This window comes from Amphimedon queenslandica, unplaced genomic scaffold (assembly GCF_000090795.2).
Source record: "Amphimedon queenslandica unplaced genomic scaffold, v1.1 AMPQUscaffold_12160, whole genome shotgun sequence".
NCBI lineage: Eukaryota > Metazoa > Porifera > Demospongiae > Haplosclerida > Niphatidae > Amphimedon > Amphimedon queenslandica.
In genome coordinates this window covers 1-6,513 of record NW_003547601.1, presented here as the reverse complement: position 1 = coordinate 6,513, position 6,513 = coordinate 1, and the positions used below count along the sequence as shown (strand labels likewise).

The window sequence follows — 6,513 nt, the reverse complement described above, 5'->3', positions numbered from 1 at the left end:
TTTTTTTTGCATTATTGTATTTTTAATATTAAAAATTATTTTGCAATTAAACAATCTCTTGAACAGGCTGCGCAAGCATAACAAATAATTACCAGAGTGGCAAGCAAAATGAAATAAGCACATTAAACTGTGAGGCTAATTGCAAACACTTCTGAAATATTATTATTAAAATTGTCTCTTTATAAAATAATTTTTCATAGCTTACTGAGAATGGTAGCAACAGCAGAGATATGAAGAAAAAAAAAGATTCACTTCGTCTTCCTTAGAAATAATACGCCATCTTTGATCTTGTGTCATTTCTGGATACCTCTGTATATTATAAAACTGGCGGGAAATATTAATTGCAAGGTGGGGTTAAGTTATGACGTCATATTAGTCAAACCATTAATAAAAATGGCCACCGGTATGTACTTCCTGACTATTGTTTATTTAGCTGTTTCATCTGGTGAATGCAGGCTCTACGAAGCTGTAAAGCTTGCAATCGTGGTATAATGAAGGCAAACACTCAATCAAGTTAGTATGCAGTAAATGCTTTTGTGATACACTGATGTTTGAAAGTGAACAAAACTCTATGAGAGATTGCAGCCCATTTTGCAAAACTTGAAGAACTTTTGCCAAGTGATGGAGCATACGTCAATAGAAAATAATATTATAAAAACAATCATATTACTAAAAATTAAAGTACTCTCAATATGTTCAAGAATTCTTTACTCAGTTTTCAACCATTTTAAAAAGTTAAGTAAAGTTTATTCCATCTCACTATTGAGAAAAAATTTGAAAAAATTATATGTTGTAGAAAATGTATAAAGAAAACAATTTGTGTTCCGAAAACTAAATTGTGCGTTCAGCCCGTTGTACCTTAAGCATTAGTTTTTGTTTTGGTAGAATAGTTTTATTTTGTGTTGGAAAAGTTGTTATTCACTGAAACTGTGACTGTACACAGTTTACTGAAACTAAGCAACGATTCTTAGTTTACCGTACATGTATTAGTTTAGTAAGCTACATGTAGGTCAAAAATTTTTTTTGGTTTAGTTAATCAAAAGTAAAATACACATGTACTTATATTTTACTATAAACAAGCACTGAAATGGAAAGGCATCAAGAAGGTTCTTACTTATAATTTTACTGATATCCATAATTGCTTAATGATGCTATAATTTGGACTTTCCTCAGTTTTATAGTTCTTGCCTTTGCTATCAGTTCCTTTTATATTTTTTTGGCTGTGCAAGCAAAGGCCTGTTACTAACCAACGTGCAACTCTTCCTGTGTAACAGCTCTGAGCTTGCATATGCTGTCAAGTTCTTGCATTATATCTTAGGGTGCATGTACTTAACTCTACATGGCAATGATGCTTTTGCCTTTTAGACCAATTTTACAAAGTCAATATTAATTTCCTATTGACTATAGTTATTATAATTTGCCACAATTTTTGAGCTTGTGTATTCAATGGTAAATTTGACAGGACATTAATGATGTTAATTATGATTGCAGTACCTACTGTATTAACGTGTGCGAGACACTGAATAAACTACTTGCTAAGGTATGTCAGCCATCATCTGTTATTAAGCTTAGCCAATTACCCTGTACTATTGTACGGGTATTTTGCTAAAAATGATTAGAAAAAAATTCTTTATTTATTAATTTTTTTCTGATGCATATGCATTGTACAATTTTTATGTTGTGTAGAAAGTTTGAGTTAATTCCGATCAAGATTGGATTTATAATGAATTTTTAAAGTTGCTCCAAAATGTGACTAAAGTCCCTGTACTATTATAGTACTGTGATTTTGTCCAAAATTTTCCAAAAATGAAAAGATGAGAATTCTCCAATTTTAGTATTTTTTTCTGATACATATATATATACATGTACTTATGTTCCGTATCAAGAACAAAGACGAGAAAGAAAGACATGAGAGAGAGAAAAGTTAAATAAGCCCATCCACAGAGGGCAAGACAGGTAGAGTCCTATTCAGCCACATCTGAGCATTAAAATGCCAGAGTATAACTGAGAGCCTCTGGAGATGGCGAGAAACATCCTGGTGCCTAGGTGGTGACCAATCATCCGGATGGTACTGAGGGCATCCCGACTCCAACCACCCAAGGACTCCACAGCCATGGGAAGAAAGGAAACCCCCACTCTTTGGCAGTTCGCAAGATGGACAGAACGCTTTCACTGTTCAGCAACAGACAAAGCAGACCCCTGAACTTGCTGAATAACTTAAACTTGTAGAGGGGACACAACTGTAAAGTCTGAAGTAGCAGGGCGACTGTGGAGCCAGGAGGGAAGGAAGACATCAGCAGGACGACTTAGAGTCAGGCACAAGGTACGGGATCTCCCTGCGAAGGGAGAAGGCAGCAGCTTGGGCTGCAGAAAAAATAACATCCCGTAAAGCATTATGCCTAAAAACTCTCTCTGTGCTGCCTCCACATGCTAAAGCATGATCACCAAAAGCATCAGCAGGACGAGATGAAAAGGGACAATCCATGGTGTCACTAGAAAGCTGAACCCCCAACCAATATCTCAGACAAAGCCGAAATTCACAATCTAAAAGATGAAGGCCTAGGTTTGGGGAAGGAAGTACCCCTATCCAATCCCCAGCATGAGGAATACTGCTAGACAGGAGAAGGGCCTTAGAATGAATGTCCTGAGTCTAAGAAAGAAGAGCATTATAATTGACCTTATCTATGAGACCTGAGAGAGACTTTTGAGATATTGGCAGGTCAAGCTCTGAATTAGACGTCAGGTCAGCAGAAGAAGCAAAGGCTACAAGAGCAGCAGATACATAAGATGGAGGCGCCTCTTGACCAGATAAGGATAATATAAGAGGAACAAGCAGTGACTGAAGCACGGAAGATGGCAGATGAATGCCGAGATGCCAAACGGAGACCAACACCACCTAACTTGATGGGCAAGGCAGCTTTATAGCGTGACCAAGATATGAGGGAAAATCATTGTTATTATTATTATGAGAGTGAAAAAGGAATATTATTAATTGTTATTATTATTATTATTATTATTATTATTATTGTATTATTGTTATTATTATTATTATTATTATTATTACTATTATTGTTGTTATTATTATGTGAGTGAGAAAGGAATATTATTATTATTATTATTATTATTTTTATTTATTAGTTATTATTATTATTTTTATTTTTATTTCTTATTATTGTTATTATTATTATTTTTTTTATTTATTATAATAATAATAATAATAATTATTATTATTATTATTATTATTATTGTTGTTATTATTATGAGAGTGAGAAAGGAATATTATTATTATTATTATTTTTATTTATTAGTTATTATTATTATTATTATTATTATTATTAAACAAAAGCAACAACAGCAGGGAAGTGAACAAAACAAAACAAAACAAACACTGAACAAGCAAGGAGAGACAAAAAAGGAATTTAACTGTACATGGCGATGATGGCATTTTGAAGATGGTTTTCCCTATTCAGACCCATTTTACAAATTCCCTACTAATTTACCTTTGACTACAATTATAATTTGCCACATAATTTTTGAGTTGGTTTTCTGATAACGTACATGTTTGTGAATGTATGCTTGTTAGTACGATGAAGTAGCTTATAGTACTATATTTAGTATTTGATAATGATATTGGTTTAGTGTTGAAATGTAGTTCTAACACAAGTTATGCTATATAAGATGTCTAATATCATCGGTGAAGTAGTGATATGACTCTTAATCTTAATGTACATGTAAAACCCCCAATCTCCAGATATTTTATTGCTTATCAGCACTGCCAGTTTGTTAGCCCACTCCAATTTGATCTGTTTCACTGGCGGAGAGGGCAGGTAGCCTCATTACAATTTTTTATCATTGAAATTTTTATTTGCCAATGCGGGCGTGAAAGGTGAATATATGAATGTAATTGGAGTTGACTTAACTGTACGTTTCATTCTTCTTTTACCTTGCATGTGTATGTAATGTACCAAAATTAATGATTATTGCAACAAGTCATGCTTTTAGGCTTGCCTAAGCTCTGATTTAATAGCATCACAATGTTGCTCACACATATTCCATGCTGTCACATTATCTCTGTGTAATTATGAATGAGTGAAAAAAATCTACATGTACTAATGTCTATGACTGCTAATTTATACATACATATGCTGCAATTGATATTGATTACTCAACCCTGACCCTGGCCTTTTACTTGTATAAGAACTTGTGCCGTTTCAGTACATTGTTTTACTAATTGTTTTAATAGTAATATATAAGACTAACAATTCCTCTTAGTGAAACTTGTGGAATCCATTATTTTATAATTTGGTGAAATTTATCACATCTTGCTTGAAATAAATTTGCTGTTCATTGACATTCTTACTTAATGGCACTTCCTTTATGTCACAGTCACATGCAATTCACCACAACACTTCTCACTTTTCCTAATACTCTTGTCTCCTCTCTCTCTCTCTCTCATTACAGATGCTCTCATTAGCTCTTGTTGATCACAGAGACTTGTGGCAGGTAATGATGATATTCATTATTATTTTATGTAGCTATACATGTACATGTTTGTTGTACAATGTAGATAGTTTGAAGTGCTTAATTTGGGTGAATTGCTGTGTGCCCATTGATCTCTTATTTAATCATATAATCTTCTCTCTTTTCTCTCTATTCCTTTCCTTCATAAAGGAATGACACACGAGTGATATGCATTGGGTTGGATTTGGTGACTGTTATGTTGGAGTGTGGCGTGAAGAGTCTTGGATACATTAAATCACTGAGAGTTCTCATGCAAGACGGACTCTGCCATCACTTACTTACTGTAAATGAGCAACTTTACGAAGTACGTATTTCAGTTTGTGTTAAATTATAATTTGTTAGTTGCTTCAGAACGAATCTGTTGATGTTTTTGGTTGCTCTTTGACAAAGTGCTTTCTTCTTTTTGATTCAAATTGTCATCATCTCAAACTACAGCTGGAGGTAAAGAAAGAAACACATACATGTATGTGGATCATTAAATACTTCTCTCTCTCTCTCTCTCTCCCTCTCCCTCTCTCTCTCTCAGTGGTTCCATAATAAGCTAATGCACACAATACAATTAGATCAGTCAAGACTTCAAGCAAGCAGACAAGAGCTAACATTAGAATGTCTCAATTCAAGTAAGAAAGAGTACATTTATGTACACGAGATTCGTGACAGTTTAATAAATTTTTATGTCTCTCTTTTCTTTAGTTTTGTCACATTCATAATTTTGTATCAGAGTTATATGTTAATTATGATTGCAGTACCTACTGTACTAACGTGTGCGAGAGACTGAGCAAACTACTTGCTAAGGTATGTCAGCCATCAGCTGTTATTAAGCTTAGCCAATTACCCTGTACTATAGTACGGGGTATTTTGCTAAATATTATTACAGCAAGCATTCCCCAGCTCTTATCACACGATATCATCAACCAACATAATTAGCAATGGAAACACTACTGGCAATGATACTGGCATTAGAATCAACCAACACCACCACTACTGATAGTGATGATACCAATGATGGTGATACTAATAGAATGTGTACTAAGATTAATGGAGGGAAAGTTGCAGGTGACTGTAATAAAGGAGTAAGTGTGAATTCATCTGCTGGGATCATATTCTCATCAGATAAGCAGCAGCAACCAGATATCAGTCTGAATGGAGCAGAGGAGGTGGGTGGAGCTATATCAGAACGTAATATGGCGTTTTGGCCTTTTGTCACTTTATTTAACCATTTTTAAGGGTAATTTGAATCATAATTGATCTAATTTTACATTTTTTGTGTTCCATTTGTAGGTACCATCAAGGATCTCAAGTCCTTTTTTGTAGGCGGAGTTGACAAATTGTCATCAAAATTACATGAATGAACATTAAAGGTAAAGCACACATGATATTGAGATAATTTTACAAATATTTAATGGACTTGTATGTGCTTCACGTTCAGAAGAGGTCATCGTGGGGGGTGGAGTCATGCATCCCATCTAATATGGCAATTAGGCCTTTTGTCACTTCATTTAACCGTTTTTAAGAGTAATTTCAATCATTATTGATCTAATTTTACATTTTTGTGTTCCATTTGTAGGTACCGTCAAGGATCTCAAGTCCATTTTAGAGGGCGGAGTTGACGCCTTGTCTTCACATCTACATGAATGAACATTAAAGGTAAAGCACACAAGATATTGAGATAATTTTACAAATATTTAATGGACTTGTATGTGCCTCAGGTTGAGAAGAGGTCATCGTGGGGGGCGGAGTCATGCGTCCCATCTAATATGGCGTTTTGGCCTTTTGTCACTTCATTTAACCGTTTTTAATAGTTTCGATCATTATTGATCTAATTTTGCATTTTTGTGTTCCATTTGTAGGTATCGTCAAGGATCTCAAGTCCATTTTAGAGGGCGGAGTTGACGCCTTGTCTTCAAATTTACATGAATGAACTTAAAGGTAAAGCACACATGATATTGAGATAATTTTACAAATATTTCATGGACTTGTATGTGCCTCAGG

The 6,513-nt window shown here is 34.3% G+C and overlaps 1 long non-coding RNA gene across 5 annotated transcripts in view; it reads left to right on the top strand.

Moving 5' to 3' along the window:
- LOC109588325 (uncharacterized) overlaps positions 1–6,435 on the top strand; it is an 11,549-nt gene extending 5,114 nt beyond the window's left edge. For 2 of the 5 annotated variants that reach the window (XR_002188079.1, XR_002188080.1), the window contains exons 2-11: positions 4,462–4,503; positions 4,672–4,825; positions 4,864–4,962; positions 5,048–5,141; positions 5,215–5,316; positions 5,369–5,594; positions 5,635–5,749; positions 5,803–5,882; positions 6,089–6,168; positions 6,372–6,435. This is a non-coding gene — a long non-coding RNA (uncharacterized LOC109588325). Of the gene's footprint in view, positions 1–4,461; positions 4,504–4,671; positions 4,826–4,863; positions 4,985–5,047; positions 5,142–5,214; positions 5,317–5,368; positions 5,750–5,802; positions 5,883–6,088; positions 6,169–6,230; positions 6,315–6,371 lie in introns of those variants that run through there. The other 3 variants (XR_002188082.1, XR_002188081.1, XR_002188083.1) reach the window with 3 other exon arrangements.
- The last annotated feature ends 78 nt before the right edge of the window (positions 6,436–6,513 follow it).